General features: G+C 39.5%; 1 protein-coding gene across 5 annotated transcripts in view; it reads right to left on the bottom strand.

Annotated features, from left to right (window-relative positions):
* LOC146644282 (CMP-N-acetylneuraminate-beta-galactosamide-alpha-2,3-sialyltransferase 1-like) overlaps nt 1–20,038 on the bottom strand; it is a 101,981-nt gene that overhangs the window by 19,655 nt on the left and 62,288 nt on the right. The gene's annotated exons all lie outside the window — the stretch shown is intronic.

Here is a 20,038-nt window from a genome sequence, read left to right as displayed (position 1 = left end):
TGCGAATCCCTATAATCTTCAAAGGGTCTGTCTTATAGACCATGTGTTTAATTATCAAGATTCTCTCATGTCACCCAAACCACATGTCGCTGAGTCATACAAAACCAGCCATGATTGTGAGAGACAAAGACAACAATAAAAAGCACAATTTGTCCTGCTCTCCCATTTTTGGGCATCCAGACAGTAATTTTGAGATCAACAATTACCACCTGGCAAGCTAGGCGAAACATCCCTTTCATTATGTCAAACAATACTCTCTTAAACTGGAGCGGTAATTGGCAGGAACATAGCTTGACACTGGCAGTTGGTTTTGGTCAATGGCAGAAAGTGACACAGAGGAAAGAGAAATCATGAAGCTGACCTCCTATGTAACTAGCAACACCTTTTTGAGCGCTCTGGTCTGGGCAATATCATCTTCCTCATTACTGACTCTTGGGTGACAGAGATGTGATATTTTCAGACTGCTTCTTGAATCATTTTGACTCCTGACAGACTAGTTGTTTTTTTTCTTCTTCTTTTTGCTGCAGCTATTTATGGTTGACCAAAATGTTTGGGTTATTTGATGTTGCGACTTTTCATTTGAAATGACCTTGCACAAATTGAGACAGTGACAGTCTGGGTATAAAAGTAAAATTTAAGAAAGCGGTTGCAGCATCTGGAAAATATTTCCCGAGCGGATGATTGTTACTTTACTTCTAATTGGTGCTGAAATGCTTGGCCCAGGGCTTAAGATATTATATTATTTTTTATTTTAGACCGGATATGGTAGTAGAATATTTCAATTCTTTAGTGAATTTCAGGTATTTGAACATATAAAAATTGGAAATTCCCTCTTTTTTCTCAGAAAACCTTCTTTTAAAACCTCATGAACTTATTTTTAATTTGATATGGCAAATGATTTTGATCCTTAAATATCCATCCATCCATCTTTAGCAACTTATCTGGTACTAGGTCACAGACGCAGCAGCCTAAGCCTCCCTTTCACATCAAACAGCTTATCTGGGGTCCATCCCAGGCCTCTTCCCAGTAGGACATGCCCAGAACACCTCACCCAGAGGTGCCCAGTTGGCATCATGCCTGAACCAGCTGGCTCCTATCCATGTGGAGGAGTAGCAGCTCTACTCTGAGTCCTTTTCAAATGACTTTACTCCTGCCTGTAAGGAACGGTCCAGCCAAAGATCCACAGTCAGGACGACAACAGCATTGTTTCCCCTGAATCTGAGTTTCAACTAATGGGTTGACTCTCTTCTCCAGTATACTAGCATCGACCTTTTTTCCTTCCCACTGTCGCCAAGTGTTTGCTCAAAGGTGGTTGTTTGACTGCTGGGTTTGCTCTGTATTATTGTAGGATGAGGTGACTGTTGCTGTGATCTGGCACTATTATCTAAAACTGAATTGAACTGATTTGAAACAACCCCCTTTTATTTATAGTACTGTATCACCCAGAGCCTGTCTTTGTCCTGTCTTCATCCACTCACCCCAGCTTGTTGAGGCAGATGGCTGCCTGTTCCTGAGTCTGGTTTTGCTGGGGGTTTCTTGCTGTTAAAAGGGAGTTTTTCTTTCTCACTGTTGCCATAGTGCTTGCCCATACAGGGTTATATGATTATTAGGATATTCTCTGTTTTCTTGGTAATATTGTAGAGTTTTTACCTTACGATATAAAGGGCTTTGAGGCAACTGTTTTTGTGATTTGGTATGATATACATAAAAAATGAAACGAATTGCCCGTGTCCTTGTCTTGTAAAAAACACTCAACATACAGGCAGCAAGCACACACACACAAAATACTATGAGAAGGCTGGATGATTATGCTACACATGGGAAACGTTTAGTAATGAGGTCAGCCAGTGTTTAAGTAGTTTCTAAAGCCCAAAAGCTCGGGCATCAGGCTGCTCTAAAAATTCAGTTTTTAGCTTTTAACTTTTGAATCTGTATGATGTAAATTAGAATAGATTTGGTCGTCTCAGAGAGCTCGAGGTGGGATCATCAAAGGCACCACACACATACCATTAGATCATCTGTTTACATCGGGGAGCCAATCAGAAGAAAGTTCAGCTAAAGGGAAAGCAGCTAAAAAGGTTCGTTCTAAACAATGGATAAACTGAGGGGCTGCACCGAGAACCTGAGCAAGCATCAATGAGAATAATTTTGAACTGTTATTCGTGCAAAGCCATTGAGTCTAAGAATAAAGTATATGTAGCTGTAACTGTAAATATGTAATTGAACCATTAAGCCTTTTATAAAAAAGCATCAAACATTAAACAAGCTCATGAAAACGAAGACAGTGTTAATGCAACAGATGACAAAAGTAGCTGTGGAGCGGTAGGAATGGCAGTTACTCACAGAGGAGAGTGCTGTGTTACTAGTAATAAAGCTGCGGCACCAGATGTGACTGCGGTTATTAACAGCACACCACTGAATATTATGATACATAAAGCATTTAAACTACATAATATCTCCATTCATATTAATACACCTACAGAACTCCTAAAGACACTGTTTAGTCTACTTTATACTTGACGTGACAGAAGAAGCATTGGTTTATTTTCTATTTGTAAGTAATGGTACCATTTCAGGGAAAAAACAGTCAGGTTTCAACAGCTGTTTGGTAGTCCTTTGTTACTTTGATGAGGTTCATGTATAACAAACTAGGTTTATGGCTCTGACTGAGCTCAAACTGTCAAGTATGGAAGAAGAGAAGCACTGATGATAGGCTTTATGGTGCAATATGTCACTAGAAGAAAAGCACTTTTTGACAGGAATACTTTGGTAGATTTCTTCCTTAATGGTAACTGCAGCATCTGGGAGTTTTAAAATTGCCCTACAAATGGATGCATCCCGTCGAGAGCAGATGAAAAAGTATGCCGAAGAGGGCCAAGCAACACGAAATAGTAAAATGTGAAGACTTCATTACTCCTGCAGTGCATTCAGATATATTCTTCATCTGCACCACATTACTTTGTGTTAGCTTTTCTTAGCCCTTAATTTACATCCCAGCTATTATGCAGGTGTTTGGGAGACAACTGGAATCAAGATTAGGCTTTAATAGAATTCGATGCAGATATTGTTCCTTTTCCACTGACACACAATAGGAAAACAGACCCTGCTCCATCTTCCCAGAAATAACCCCAACAGCAAACTATATCTAATTTAACATCTTACAAAACCAGTGCAGGCACTGTGAGGCACTTTTCTATCATCTTTCTCTCAATAGTAGAAAATTGCTACTCATTTTAACTAGAAGAATGGACGTGATTCGTCTGAAGACCTGCTGTGCACATAGAAAAGATGTGTGTAGATGTAAAAGATAGACGTAACCACTGGTGACATTATTCCCCACTTTGTAGACTTGTTAACGTTTTGGCTGCGTAGCATGTGTCGGTTTGTGACCATATTTGGAGGACAGGGCGGGGTTATCAGTCAGTCATCATCTTTAAATGGGAACTGACAAGTGGTTGTTAAAGGAACTGCAGTTTTTAGCACTTCTGTGTTGGCTTCATTTTTCAGCCTCTGCATACATGTTGCCATGCATCTCTACAGAGGTCAGTACTACATGAATGCAAATGTGTATGGGCACACAACAAGCCACCTTGTTGTGGGCTGCTCGCTCACTTAATGTTGTGGCGTGCGTGTGGAGTCAGCTATGTTAAGGAAGCAAATATATCAGACAATATTCAATCAATATTCAACTTATGCTTCAACTACCCCTTTGGCACTGGAAATTTGCACCAGATGGGCTTGAAACAAACCAAAGCAGATGTAGTGGGCCTTTGAAAAGCCCATCTCATGCACAGGAAACCCACAAATACCCAGGAAAAGACAGAAGACATCAATGGGCAAAAAAAAACCGCCTAAAAAACGTATTTAATGGCTCTGACTGATATCTTTTTGAACCGATCAAACAATAGTTAATATTCAGATCCTGAAGCAACATAGAGTTGCTTCAGGATAGATAGATTCAGGAAATTAGATTCAGGAAATTATAAAATGTCAACAGTGTTTTAAGGGAATGCATAAAAACAGGACACATAACTCATTCTCAGTGAAGGGAGGAAAATCAGAGAGGAAATCTTTTTATTTATGACAGATCTCTTAAGTGGTATTTATAGCAGAGGTGAATGAGGCTTATAAGTTTAAAAAAAATAAATAAATGCAGTAATTTGAGCATCAACCAGCCTCACTCAAGTTTAGTGGCTCAAATCTAAGAGGCAGGTTGAAATGTGCATATATTTACAGGATTCATTTGAATTTTTTTCCACCTCAGATGGTTTTCTGGAGTTGAAGCATTTCATTTCAAACAGGAGCACTGCGTGGGTTTAACACTGCAGCAAACCTGACAGTGTGGATTAACAGCTGCTTCGTGCTTATCAATTCATGGCATCGTAACTTATTGAATGTTTATTTATGGATGAAATCAAACAGTGACTGAAAGTTTGTTGTCTGTGTGGTTCAGCGATGATCGGTTCATCTGGTGCCAGTTCCTAAAGATGTTATCAGTCCGTAAGTGTGGACCAAGCTAAGAAATGAACCCAACATGGAAGTGCCAGGCACTGCAGTTCCTCTAACAACCGCTTGAGGTGAGTCAGTCCCCACAGACCGTGCCTGCTACCTGTACCTGTGTACACACCCATACAGCTTGTGGATGTGGCTTGCTAATCAGTGTTGCTAATGTTAGCTGATATCTTGGAACTCCTCAGAGTAGCTTAAAGCTTGTGAGATCAATGGGAGAGCCACATTAGCCGGCAAGTCTGAGGGTCCTCTCCCTTGAGTTTTAAGCATCAGACACATTTCTTACATTCTAATTATTTTGTATGCAGCATTTGAACACTTTTTTGCACAATTTTATAGCTTAAATGTCTAAAAAAATCAAAAATAACAGGGGCAAAATGCATCCATCCATTCTCTTCCGCTTATTCTTTTCAGCCCCTGGAGCTGGGATAGGCTCCAGGGGCTGGACCCTATCCCAGCTGTCTTAGGGCAAGAGGCAGGGTACACCCTGGACAGGCTGCCAGTCTGTCGAAGGGCTAACACATAGAGACAAACAAACATTCACACATATGGGCAATTTAGAGTTTCCAGTTGACCTATCCCCACTAACTGCATGTCTTTGGAAAGTGGGAGGAAGCCGGAGTACCCATGCAAACATGGGGAGAACATGCAAACTCCACACAGAAAGACTCCAGCCTGATGGTGGAATTGAACTCAGGACCTTCTTGCTGTGAGGCAACAGTGCTAAGTGCACGGTGCCAACTTTATCATCACTCTAGCCAAGAACCCAGAGTGATGATAAAGTTGAGTGCATGCCGACTCCAGCCGAGCAGCAGCAGCCTGAACTTGAACTGGTAACAAAGGCAATGATGGGCAGTCAGCCTCGCAGCCTCCATTTCTATTTGTTCATGTTTTTACTGTAGAAATGACAGTAACGATCATGGTCATCATTTTATTGTGTAAATATAAAAAAAAAAACATTCTATGTGTGTCCTCGACTGGATGGGAATTTCTGCTGGTGCGTGGGACTGCAGCCTAAGATTTATATTGTTAACTGCTAATCATGTGACAGCATATTTCAGATCATTTTACAGAGTAGCGTGAAAGTAATGTAACAAGTAGTGTAACAAACTGCTTTCTCTGGAGTAATGTAATGTATTACTTTTACGAAAGGTAACAAGTAACGTGTAATACTTCCCTGCTTTTACGTAACGACCCCAACACTGGTCTAGGCTCAGTTAAGATAATATATTTACATTGTTACTGTACGTCTTCATATTTTCAGTCAAGACAACTGATAGCCTTGAGACTGAAACATCACTGGAATCAGATGGACTTCAGTTTGCACTCAGGCTAGAAGTGAAAACCTGCAAATGTGCAGGTCCCGGTCCATGAGTGTGTGGAATTGTATTTTTAAATTGTTTATTTACTTACTTAAAAAAGGATAAAAACAGGAGTGTGAGGCTGATAAATGAATAATGACATCTTTAATATCAGGACTGTTTGCCTGCCGGCATGTGGTTGCACATTACTTGTCCAATTATTATGTATTTGCACCCAAAATGCTCACAGCCAAGAACCCCAGAGTTCCATAAGGCAGCCTGATGCTTACGGATCACGCAGCATGTAATAGCTGACTAACACTTTAAAGGTCACTGGTGTTTCAGAATCCTCTCTATTCTCCACATTGCTGCTGCTTTCCTTTGAAAACCCGAGTGTCTGTACATTTTTTAAAACCTAACAGTTAAGTTTCCACTGACCAATAATCGCAATTTACATTTTTATCGAATGAGTAAAGCTATGGGACCACGAATGAGGCAAGAACTGAGACAAAAGAAGAGATGTCCCAGTGTTTTAAAGGACACCAATTATGCTCATTTTCAGCCCCATATTTTCTATTCTTGGAATAGCTGTGAATGACTCAGAATTAAAAAAAATAAAAAATAAATCTTGACCTTATGTCTGAAAGAAGTTGTTTCATCACCCCTTCCATTGCCTTTAAACCAGCTTCTGATTTGCTGCCCTGGTAAAGAAAAGAGTTGAACAGTAGGTGGGAGGAGCCAAAGCTGTTTGCCTTAAAAACAACAGATTAAGAAATATCTGCTTTTTACTGACATCATTCAGAGCAATGAATAAAAAATAATGCGAATCTTTAAGTTGACACACATTACTTATAAACATCTGTCTGTATCTGACCTCTTTGTTTTACACTTTTTTATATGAGCAACCACCGTTGTCATTTGTAAGCATTTTCTAAGATAACATTTATTTTTACGCTAGTTGGAACATAAACACTGCATGCATAGAATAACCTGTCATATTTGATATGCTTGGAAGCATTTTCTTCGCTCCTGGAAGTTATATTTCTAACACCATCTGTACGATTGTAAAATCCACCCATAGATTACATTTCAGGATTCTCTGAGCCATATCTCTCCCTTATTATGTCTCTACAACAGTCTGGCACCGCCTGCTCGGTATAGTAAATAGCTTGCAGTTGTCCTGGAACGACAGCTGATATTATCTACCTGCCTTCCGAGCACGGTCTGATGTATAGCAGCAGTCTGCTCTGTGGACACCCAAAGAAAGCTTGGCTACTACACTGTGAGCTTTTTATAGTTAAGTAGCAGGATGTTTCAATCAATTCTTCATCTAATAGGCATTCACCAGGACAGCCAACAACCATTAATGTCCTTTCCCTGACACAGCAAACACACCCGTGCACACTCCCTCACCTCACCTCACACTTCTTGTTAAAGCAGCCCTCAACTTGTAGAATGTGCAAACACATAATGAGCACTCAGACTTGTTAAGTGAGCACTAACGAAGCCTCCCTCATCTTGTACATCACACTCGATGAGCAGTTATTAACCTTTGGATGGAAAAGTGATGGAATGGAAACTAACTATAAGCAAGAATAATCTTTTGACTGAATTACAACACAATTTGGGGGAAATGTTGAGGAATCCGCAGGATAGGTTATTGCACACATCCACCAGACCCACTATGACTTCATTCTTTCTCTCCTTTACACACACAGGCATTCACCTTCACAAGCACACACACACAAACCCATACATCTCCTCATTATCATACTCTGTGTGACAAGCTGAACTGCATCCCCTCAGAAGATACAGTATCTCCTTGTGTTTCTGTTGTAAATCTTTATGCGTAGCACAAAGTGGACAAAACTGGCTTTGCTTTATAAAAGCACGTTTCACATCCCAAATTAAATTTCTTGCCATTATATATACAGATTTTAGGGGATTCCTCTTTTTTCTTCATTCAGTTAAAATATAATCGGCTGCTAAATAATTAAAGATTGTATATACTGTATTAGTGTTAGCATTAAATCATATATCGAAACAACCAATTTGGCAGTCTATTTAAGCTGCAAAGCATTTCGACCCCTCCATCACTCCATATTTCTTCTTTAATTTTCTTTCGTATTTGGCAGAAAAACAACTAAACAGAATCTGATCGATCTACATTAAACTTCATCCTTTAGGAGTTCAGAGCTCAGCAAATAAATTTAAAGACTTTCAGCAAGCCTGGCTAATAAAAGCAGAGCTGGGTACAACTGAAGACTCAAAAAAGCCTTCTTGTCTTTTCCTTGACCTTAAGACAACAAAGAAAGATGTGGGGAATTCATAAGAGTATCGCTGTGCTCAGCTTCACTTATTCTTGTCTGGGTGTCAAATTTTATGATTGATATATTATTAGGGACCCTAAAGCTTCCCCAAAATAGGGAGAAATATTTTTTTCCCCCAAAATTAAAAAGTCGTGCAATAGAGGGTTAATAATGTCACAGCAATTGTTTCTTACATGTAGCTGCTTTGTTAAAGCATAACTCAGATACTTGTCCCTCTGCCCATGTTGTTTTATGGCTGTATAAGCATTTTAGTAAGGCTTTCAACACTTGTGCTGAAAGACTGAGTATGACTGCATTTCACCGAATTAAAAAAGGCTCATTTATAAGCCCATGGTACAAAACACTTCACACAAGAAAAGAACTTCAGAACAAGCTAAGGTGAGCTGTTATTATGGCTGCCATGGAGATATTTTCAGGTCCCTTCATTCAGTTGGGAATCTAAGCAGAACTGACTACTCTTTCATGGTTCTTTCCAATCTTTATCCATCCATTGCTGGGTAGCAATCTAAGCAGACAAGCCCAGACCGCCTCTCTCCAGCTCATCTGAGGGTACACCAAGGTGTTCCCAAGCCAAACGAGGGATATAATCCTTGGTTGGTTTGACCTACTGGGACCTCCTCAGAAGGTCAAACACCTCAGTTAGAAGGTAGATACCCAAACCACATCCACTGGCTCTGATGGATTTGAAGGAATAGCAGCAATATCCTGAACCCCTTCCAAATTGCCAAGCTCCATACCACATCTCATATCTGCTCTGATAAAAAGTGTTTGTGGCAGGGATGTGGTCTCGGGCCTGCTGCAGTGGAGGGGTGGTACTGTGAGCTCTCAGAGCGGCGCTGAGGTGTGGCAGAGAGGGCAGGTGTGAGCACTCACTGTAATGATCTTCTTCTTCTCTGTGTATATATAGTGACGGCGGAGACGGAGGAGGGTGTGTGGAATGGAGCAGCTGTTACGGAGTGACTGGTACCGAAAACAGTTGCTAAAACAAAATAAAACGGACCTGCACTTGCATGAAATCCTGTGTGTGTGTTGGGTCCCTATCACAGTGTTCCTTTAATTTTTATGCGCAGTATATTAGTCTTTGATTCATGTTTTTGTTGTACTTGTTTTCTGCTGTACTCTGAATATCATATAAAACTTTCTGAAACTGTTTACCAATTTTTTTCTTTTTAAAAGGTTCAAAATTTCTTTGAACAAGTCAAACACCAATCCCAAAGTGTACCACAGACTGAAGTACAGATTCTGCAGCCCAGCATAGTTAGAAAAAACAATAACTCAGAGTCTAATTAACATCAGTTACAGTGGACCCACAACAGCTGTTTTGCATGTCAACCTCACCCCAGCACATTACCGCACAGCTGTGCCCTCACTGAACCGGATTCATCAACACTGGAGAGCAACTGAAAAATAAGCATTCCTGCAACCCCTGGCCTCCATACTGACGCTTCCTGGAGATGAGTCCCTGAGACAGCTGCAATAGACATGCAAATTAGATACCAGAAGGTCCTCTGATTTATGGTTTTTCCACAAAGAAGAATGTTATGTGTACTTTTGTTTCCAGGTCACCAAAAAGTTTGCCTGAATAAGTTAATTTACAACCAGCAGTATTTCATCAGGAAGTGTGCTGGGACATCAAACTTATGTGGCTACAAAGTAGTCCTGGGGGCTTCACACGTGGGGCTCAGCATTCCCAGCATCATTCCTGATGGGTGTGCTACTAAGTTGTAGGTTTTAGATCAGCTGCTGGTGCTTTCACCTGCATTTAACAGCACTCATAAACACCAGGATGAACCCCTCCTTCTTTATTGGACAGACGCAGTGAAGAGTGACAGGAAAGCAGAGGGAGACATGCGGCAAAATGGTCGGGTTCAAACCCAGGCCCGCTCATCCCAGTGAGCTAAACCGGCAGATGTGGCAGCTGTATCAAGGGCCTGGGTGAGGAGTGACTTGGTGCAATTATTACTGAATTCTTGAATTGTATTTTTTATTGTGTGGTGGTAAAGATAAATGAGCAGGGCTGCTGCATCTTGGAAAACAGGAGGTGATACACAGGAGACTGAGGAAGGCACTGGGGAGTTTCCAGTATAAAAAGACAAAACCTACTTAACCAAGACTGAATCACAGTTTACTTCATTCATATACAGAGATAAATCTTTTTGTTGACCTCGCTTAACAGATATCTGAGGATAAATGCCAGCTGAACATATAAAATGGTATTGAGTAATAATATCGACGGCTAATAACATCACGGAGAAGCTCGCAGCTATTAATGGGAGATTGAGAGACCAGTGTCGGAGTGTTAAAAACAGCTTGAAATTCTCAATTACCATCATAATGCGGCTACCCCTTCGGCGCCAGCTGTGGGCTCAAGGCCGGAGCTCAAGGCTGGAGCCGAACAAAAACTCCCTGATAACGACTGTGTTGAGTCTGTTCCTTCCCATTCCATGCGAGGCCACCTGGGTTGGCTGGAAGACTGTTTACTTAGCCTGGCAGGGCGAAGGACACTGTCTCAGCTGAACTATGGACACGCACACACATACATATACTGATACTGGTAAGCACTCACTGACGCATCACCCTCCCTACCCCGGATCCAACGCCACCTCCAACGCTTACCTCCCCCATGATGTGGACATCGGGTCAGCTGGAGGCGCAGTCGAAAGATTGCAGCGGTCCCAGATCAGATGTACACACTGGAACACTTTACCATGTTGCTTGTCTGTGTTTATTGTGTTATGGTGTGTTGATATTTGTGCATTCCTGTATTATCCTTTTGTGTTGCACATTTCAATGTTTTTTTTTCCTCGCTACCTGGCCTGACCTGTCTCCCCAATGTGATGTTTGTATTGTATGTACGGTCGGCAAGGTCTGTCATCTCAGTTGTGGGCAAAAGACCTGCAACTGACAAATAAAGGCTATCTCATCATCTCAATATCTGCTTACTTCACTCTGCTGTTTTCTTAAATGTTCATTAATGTTTTTTCAAGTTGTTGTGTGATATTTGGATTATCTGAAAGTTTTCTCTGGGATTCCCAGAACTGTCATGGATGAGTCTGCTTTGACTACCACCAACCTCAAGCAAATTAGAAACTGCCAACTTGAGGGTGTGTCTATCAAAAAAGAAAAAGACAAGCAAACATCAGTTGACACACAAAGCAGAAGATAAAAATGTATATGAAGAATATGAACAATACGGAGGCTGCATCACCTTTCAACAGCTTGAATTTTCTCCTCAAGTTTCAAATGTTTTGGGAAAAATGTTGTCAGAAAAGGCCAATGCCAATCCCAGCACTTATCATTCGAATCCAGAAAAGCTCCAAAGGTGAGCCTTCTGCGTGCTGTGGTTAACTTTTTACGGAAGTGAATGAAACAGTGCTAACACAGCATTTGCACAACAATGCCCTCTTATTCAGTAATGACACAAGGGAGACATTATCACTTTTTGTGTTGCTATATCAGAAAATGAACACAACAACACTTACTGAAGGGAATATTGCTGCCAGGATGCATCCTACTACTGTAGCGTGGGAGTTGAAAGTATATCCCTTTTTTCCGTGTGTTTTAAGATATTTAAAACAAATGAAATGATCTGTTCTTGCTGCAAATGTCTTCAGGCACCTCTTATTTTTTCTTATTTTGCTTCCAAAGAGACATATTTTCCTGTCATTTTGAAAGTGGTCTTTCTGAACCAGGTTTTCTGAAGCCAAAGTTTTTTGTTTGTTTTTTACAGTCTAAGGAGCCTTGGAAAGAAAAGCACTTGGACTTCTATAAGTTTCCTTGAAGACGTTTCACTTCTTGTCCGAGAAACTTGATTTGATTTGATAATACTTTATTCATCCCGAGGGAAATTGGGTTAAGGCTGCCAGCCGTGCCAGCGCCATCTTACCCTTCCGACCATACATACATTACACAAACATCACGTGGGGTTGACAGGTCAGAGAGGTATAACAATGGAAAGTGCACAACATGAGGAAAGACGAGAAATAATCCTAAAGACCCTGTTAATATAGTACACGCATAGCTGGATGCAACACGATCAGTCAAGAGCCCAGACCAACAGCCAGCAAATATCCAAAGAAGAGCTTTGAATGTCCTTCAGGAAGTCTGGATAACTTAAAGAAATGACAAGAAAGCTTGCCTAAGAGTTCAGACTGTTCAGACAGACAAATATTGACTTTCACGTTTATTAAAATAGTAAAAACTCTGGTTTTAAATTGTACACTGTATGTCCATTTATGTTTGCACATGTTCCCCTTAACAGCTATACCTATTTCCAGTTTACCTTCCAAACACAAAGAAATGAGGGATCTCTTAACATTTTCGTATCATCATTGAAACACTTAGTATCAAATATTCTTTGCTGATCACTGTACATCAGGGTATATGCAAAAAAAACGAAAGAAAAAAAGATGATCATGACCCGATCAAGTGAATTTCATACAGCAAATCTAAATTTCCTACAGTGCCCTGGTGGCACTCATTTGTAGTGTGACGTAGCCTGAGTAGCAATCAAGCCAGAGACCTCAATTGTTCTTTGCCTCACAATAACACAAAGGTCCGCTGAGCCAAGGACAGCACTGATTGCAAAGTGGATTGGGTGCCCATGAAAATAAAGTCTTTAATGGAAATTTTAGGAAAAAATAATCTTTGAAGGCACCACTCTCATTGTGCAGTAATAATAACCAGGAGGAGGAGGAATAATGGAAGGACTAGCTTTTAATACTAGATCTTTGTTTGAACTTTAAACTACTGATTACCAACACCAAAGTGCAGCTTATTTATCCTTAGACAGGGTTAAGAGGCATCACATGGAGCTTTCTGGCCATTCATCAGCCCCCAGGAACATATCAATATCTTAATGAGTCTCTCACTGAGAAAGGCAACCCCCCCCCCCCCCCCCCCCCCCCCCACACACACACACCCAACTTCTTTCTTATAAACAAGTATATAAACAAAGAAAAAGATTGAGAGAAGACCGAAGAGAAGCAAAGCGAGAAAGCATGTGCATTACTTGTGTTAAAATCCCAGTTTTAAAGCCAATTTCATCCAGAGACTTTGAGTCACAAATGCCTGCCTATTACATCTGCTGGCTCCAAGATCCATCTTAATGAAGTTATTTGCAAGGGCTTACATTATCATGTCGACTATAAGCTTGACTGATCCTCAATTCAGCAGAGTAAATAAAAATGATGAGACAATCATACATCCCAGACAGACTACTTCTATTTCAAATGAAATATGCTAGTGTACCCGCAGAGCATACAGACTACTAAGAGAATGCAATTGCTGATAGTCTCTGTTCAGACGTGCCTCGAGTGATTAGACTTTTTATAAAAATAAATTCCCAGGTTTTGTATGTGTTATAGTGGTTATTCTGGTATAGATTGACTAACATCATGACTTATCCCAATACCACCTCTAGAAATATTGAAAAGATGACTTTACCAGACAAGAAACAGCACAAAAGTTCTTTAAAAAGTGCTGGTTGATTTTGAGAGCCATATGTCACCAGTGAGCGGAGTGCTAACTAATGCTAGCAAGCAGTGACTAATTATTGAAAAACGAGCATCACAAACTTCTTGAACAGGCTTCACCACATATTATTGGACATATTATTTGCCAGCTAATTTCAATGTGCTTCAAGGATCAGTGTGTTGTGCATTCAGAGATGCTATTGTACTTTAGTTGTAAGAAGTGCTAATTTCTGTCGAGCTGATAGGCAACAAAGCATTTTTCCCCCAGAGAACTGCCTGTCACTGGATGTCTTCTGTTTTTTGGGACTTTAGAAATGGATGTGCATTAAAATCCCAGTCAGCAATTTCTGAAATACTCAGGTAATACTCTGGCACCAGCAAGTATGCCAAATTCATTGGAATAAGGGGAAGAAAGGTAATTTAAGTCACTTGAATCCCCTTTTACCTTGCATCCTGTCGATGCTCAGTTTGAACATCAGCAGGTTGTTTTGACCCAAATGGCCTAAATCCACTGAGCAGCAGCCACGTGATTGGCTGACTAGATATCATGTTAATGAGCAGTTGAACAAAAATTGTGTGTTCCCATATGTGGATAGACCTGCTATTGTAGCCAGTGCCATGTGGCTAGTTTTTGGAACTTGGTTTCTAATTGAATATGATGTATGCTAAACTTTTACCTATTAACTAATCTATCCAGTTTTTCTCCTGAAAACTGCACAACGGGTCATATGAATTCAAAATGAGGTCATAGAGACAATTTTTACACTTTACCTTTCAACCAAATTTAGCAATAAAGGGATGTCTTTTTAAAGGTCAAAGCTGATGATCTTTAATCCAGAAAATAACTTCCATGGACATCTGATGCTTGGTGACTTTTTGTTTTTGTTATTTTCCTCTCCACTTAGTTGCCATTTTTAATTGTGTCTCTTGTATTTCTATTCAGCTATTCATGAAAGTATTAATTTGTAATTATAGTTCCTCACCTTTATGCTGCCCTTTCCATTACGCTTTCCATTAAGTTTTGTCTGGTGTTTGCCCCTTATTACTCTCCCTTATCTCTACTACAGTGCAGGACAGATGAAATGTGATTCCACTATTTGTGTCTTCACCTCCATAAAGTTAGCTGTATTTTTACATTTACTAGACAAAAACATTGACTTTGTGTCTAAAATGTCCTTATCTGCAGATACAAACTGGAATTGAGCATAGTGTAACACTGTAACATTCCCTAAGACAAGCTGAAAACAAAAAAAACATCTTGAATGAAATTTTAATAATTACAGTGACTTACTGGTGCTTCAACAGCATATCTCTTATAAGATTTCATCATTCAAAAGCCAATGAGCTCACTATTGTCTGTCAAAGGAAAATGCACAGCTCTTTTTATGAGTCAAATCTATTTTTTAATGAAATCTGCTGAGCAAACAAGAGGCTTTAGCAGATACGCCAGTGCCATTCAATATTCATAATAGTCTGTGAAGGAGGCTTTAGAGGATCTGAGTGAACTGAACTGTGGATATTTGGAATCCTTTGTTTTCAGCCTGCTCGTTCTTACTGGACAGTGCTCCCAGCGAGTGTCAGCCACTGCTTTAGAAATTTGCATGTAGACGTTAGTCCAATCAGCGCAACAGTTTATTTCAGGTTTGTAAAAAAACAAGAAAAAGAAAAGAAAAAATGTATGTACCCCTTAGTGGTCCCTTTCCTATTCACTGTTGTTGTGACCTTTTGGCTCAGCACCACAGCTTCCAACCAAGCATGACTGAAAATGTGACGCTCAGCCTACAGTAAATAAAAAGACAGCAAACATTTTCAAAGCATACGTCTAGAGGAAGCTCTTCTGCTAATAGCAAAGTAATAACTCTTGTCTTGCTGCTGTCCTGTCATTCTATAATTGAATTGGTTGACAGTATCATGCTGTTGCCATGGAGGGGGCTGCCAGAGAAGATAAGTGCAATAATATGGTTTTATACAGAGGCAAAATGTCATAGCAGGTTGGCAAAGCCATGCTGGGTTGAATTAAAAGCCTTGTAAGAATAATGCAAGAAATTTGCTTTTGGATATTTGCTTAATGGTTAATCTGTTGATATGACCATCATGCTGAATAGATTATCTATCTGTTTGCTATCGATCATAACTGAGTGCTTGTCCACAGAATTGGGCTAATGTTTGTCCCTGCTCCTCTAAAAGCATCCAATTTTTTCAGGCTCAAGTTACTATATTTAGTTTTAAAATGTCACTTCAATTTGAAGTAGTAATAGACTTTCCAAAAAGGTCTTATCTTAAAAGCATTGTATATATATACAATGTTTTTAAGACAAGAAAATGTGGTATGTTTTTATATATAAAAGACACCACAAAAGCCCTGCCCTATGAGTCTCAAAAAAGAAGCCAATTGCCAAAATCTGCAGTTCCTCTAATGGCCACTTGAGACAGGCCCCATATAATTCCATGTTGAAATTCAGCCATGAAATTAATATGTTTGCAGCCTCGTCCTAAAAAGAGTTTTGGTAATTAATGTTACTACATTACTTAATAAACATTAGTAACTCTGTAACTACTGTTCCCTTTGCTGACAACTGTATCAACTGTATAAATAATATCAGATTAATCAACTAGTTCAGGCCTAGCTAACAAAAATATGTGGCTCCAGTAGTTTAGTGGTTAGCATTTACTTGGCAAGCAAAAGCTGGGTTTAATTCTAGCTTGACACAAGTCTCCCTTGGGATTGTGTCTGGTATACAAACATGTGGAACTACATGCTGTGGTGACCCCTGGTGGCAAGGGTGCAGCTGAAAGTTACTTTTTATCTGAATAATATGGTCTTCTTTTAGGCAAAGTTTGCACCTTGTCAACGAAGTTAGGTAGAACTTGCTCAGTTAGCAACCCACCCTCTTTTCTAGATGTGGTGACACCTGGGTCTAAAAAGCTAATATGGCTAACACTGAGGTTTTAAAGGTGGACTCTAGAAACTATTGGCTGAAACCACAACAGTAATGCTCATCTTTTGGGTATAGCCTATAGTCCCTCCTCATGCTATTCATAAAAACTATATTTGTCTGGCAAAACTCAAATGGACCATCATATCAGATGGACAACATAGTGGGCCTAACCGTAACACCTTGTAGCTAGGATAGGCTCCAGCCTGCCCATCCCCTTAACCCTGATCAGGATAAGCAGAAGAGAATAGACAGATGGATGTATGCGTTAAGTGTGGCTTATCAATTACTATGTTTTAGAAGAACATAAACTATTTCTATCCATTGTTATTTTTATATCCTTATATCCATTAAAGTAACTTGAAATATTTATCTAGAGTTCATGCACGTTATTTTGCACTTTCTATGGCACTGGCTGTAATTTTAAACAAGCACAGACATTCCAGGCCACGCTTATTTGCTCTTTATTCCAAATTATTCTCCCTTCTCTTCCCTATTTGTGAACTATAAAACAGATGAAATGTGATTCCAAGTCTTTGTCTAAAATGTACTTCTTATCTGAATTCCCACGCCAACAGGAAGTGGACTTTTGTGGACTGGTGCATTTCAGAAAGATAAGACAACCCCACCCCAAACAAAAAAACGGAGGTTTTAGTGATCATGTGCATCGGCTTATCAATTATACCGCCTTAGAAGAACAAAAACTGTCTGTGAAAGGAAGATGCAAAGGCTGCTTTTATGACTCAAATCTATTTTCCACTTCAATCTGCTGAACAAACAAGAGGCTCTAGCAGACAGGCCAGTGCTGTTCAATATTCATAATAATCCATAAAGGAGGCTTTAGAGGATCTGGGTGAAATGCATTGTTTTATTGTTGTTGTTTTTTTTTTAAACCCTCTGCTTACTGTTCACTAATCAATTCTGATCTGATATAAAACATTTAGTAGGTATGGTATTTAATAAAACTATTTCACAATCTGTAGTGCAGACATTATTGTTCAGAAAAAAAAACTTTGAATACTGATGAAGTTTTATCTCTTGTAGTTGAAGAGGATAATTCCGATGCAGACTGTAACAGCCTTCAGAGTTGTTAAATACTATTCTGAGAACTCCCTCTAGATAATACAAATCCACTCTCGAGGAATATACATTTCCCACCCCTGCAGCCTTTAGCTTATTCTGAGTCAGAGCTCAACAAGTCTCATTCAAATCCAAACTGCAAAGTGATAAAACAGAATCAGGACATAGCAAAGGCTTCAGTTTGGCATCAATGTTATAGTATTTGTTTAATTCTTTTATGTTTTGTGCCAATTGAAAAGTTGAAAACACATTTGAAGCAAGGTTTTGTCTTTAAGTGGTCATCCTCATCTTCTTCAAGTCATCTTTTAAATTTTGATGTTAATCTGCTTTAAAAAAACAAGCTGTACTACACTTCAGTCTTCAGATATAATAACTATCAATTTGATTTTTCTCCTAAGTTGTTTAAGAATGCAATCAGTGACTTCTCTACTCTGGAGAAACAGCATCAACAAAGTCTGAGCGAGCATGTTTTTTAACCCTTTCATGTACATTCTTGTCATTTATACCTCAGAGAGCAAACTCTGTTGTTTTTTATCTATTCAAATTCCTTCTCTGCTGTGCTGTAATTGATATGTGAGAACACAGAGAGCAACAGACTCTTCTTCTGTTTCTCATCACCGCAAGGCACGGGAGAAACATTATAATATTCAAACTGCATGGTTTTTATCTCCTGCATTGTTGAGGCAATTTACTCAAATGGTTATCTAACCCAGAATGAGGATGTGGGACAGTCAAATCTCTAGCCCCACCTTTCTTTCTGGAAAGCTTCACGGCAGAGCATAAATGTGTGAGTGAGACAGGACTGATGAGTGCAGTCGGCAAATCAAATACAGAGAGAGAGATATGAGTCATGAGAGAAATCAGTAAAATAAAAACTGAGTGCATCTACTCTTTTAAAACAAGATCACAAAGACACATACTTTATGTGTGCCAAATACTGCAGTTCCTCTAACGACCACTTGAGCCTCTGTGTCTCCAAACGTCATAGATGTTAAAATGAATTTCCAACTTAACAGTATTAAAATCTGTGTTTACAACCTGACAAAGAATAAAACGAAAACACAAAAACAAACTTGTTTCTATGCTTTACTCCTTTATATGTATGTTATATGTATGTTGGGTGTTTGGTCCAATTAATAGACAATAGCATTTAGCAGGTTAGCAAGTATCAGTGTCTGTGTAATGGACCCATAAAATTTTTTGTTGCATTTAGTAACTAAATGTTCATCTAAATGCAGCCACTTTTGTCATGGCGACTATGTCCATCTTTTATATACAGTCTATGGCAATAATAAGATAGATAGAGAGATAGTAGGGCTGGGCGATAAATTCATATCTCGATATTTTTTATCTGGATGGCGATATACGATATATATCTCGATATATTTTTTTAAGCCATAAGGTAAGAACACAAAGAGAGTTCTTAGTCAAAGCTGTGTCCCAGATGTCACACAGGCACTTTTATTAACATACAGCACAGATGTACATGAAGAAATTACTCAAAAATAATATTATTAAATAATAATGCTCCATAAATAAAAGAAAACAATGTTGTTTTTGTGCATAACAAAAAGCTCACAATTGTGCAGTCAAAATGTAAACTAAAAGACGCTGAGCATAATAACAAAGACAGATTTCACAGCTGCTCTATTCCCATGTTCTACTGTGTGGCTGACAGCCTGGAGTTTGAAATCTGCTTCGTAACCGTGTCTTTTAACAGGTGCCATTTATGGCCATAAGCGCACTGTCGTTTTTTGAGAAAATGAAAGGATTTTAGGCCATGCATGTCGTTAGCGCGGTTAGCTCGCGGTTGATGGCGTGCAGCCCCACGCACGGGCGATCCGCGGTAACTCGTTAACGGAGATTTGTCGTGTCCATCTTGTCGTTGCCTGCAGGTGAAGTGATGGGGGAGGAGGAGTTGTGTTCAGTGAAGGAGAGGCGAGGCCCAGTAACGTTGCATAGAGACAAAAGTGGACGAAAGAGAGGCAAACTTGTGGCTCCACAAGTATAATTATAACGTAACATAGACTATATCGATATAAACGATAATGTCATATCTTATATCTTGTATGAAAATATATCGATATTTTTTAAAAACTCGATATATCGCGCAGTCCTAAGAGACAGATCATTATTAATCCATCGGGTAGGTTCCTCTGGGGAATTCGGTTTCCAGTAGCAGAACACCGATAGAAATTTGCATAGTAAAAGTTTTGTTAAGCTGAAAATTTTGATAGTTAACTGCAGTACTTTTGTATCTTCTGTGGCGGTAAATACTGGTTGGACTGAACAAGCAAGAGCTGCTTTTGTTAAAAGCAGCAAACCCCTCAGTTCATTTTTAAATCCAGGGAAAGAAAAGACATCTGACGAGGCAATAACAGTAAGACAAGGATGCCTCCAGGTTAATA

The sequence above is a fragment of the Rhamphochromis longiceps genome, linkage group LG22 (assembly GCF_057381845.1).
Source record: "Rhamphochromis longiceps isolate RC_006_pf linkage group LG22, R_longiceps_female_GT1.1, whole genome shotgun sequence".
Taxonomy (NCBI): Eukaryota; Metazoa; Chordata; class Actinopteri; order Cichliformes; family Cichlidae; genus Rhamphochromis; species Rhamphochromis longiceps.
Note: the sequence above shows the minus strand (reverse complement) of the source record. Positions and strands in the feature narration are given on the sequence as shown.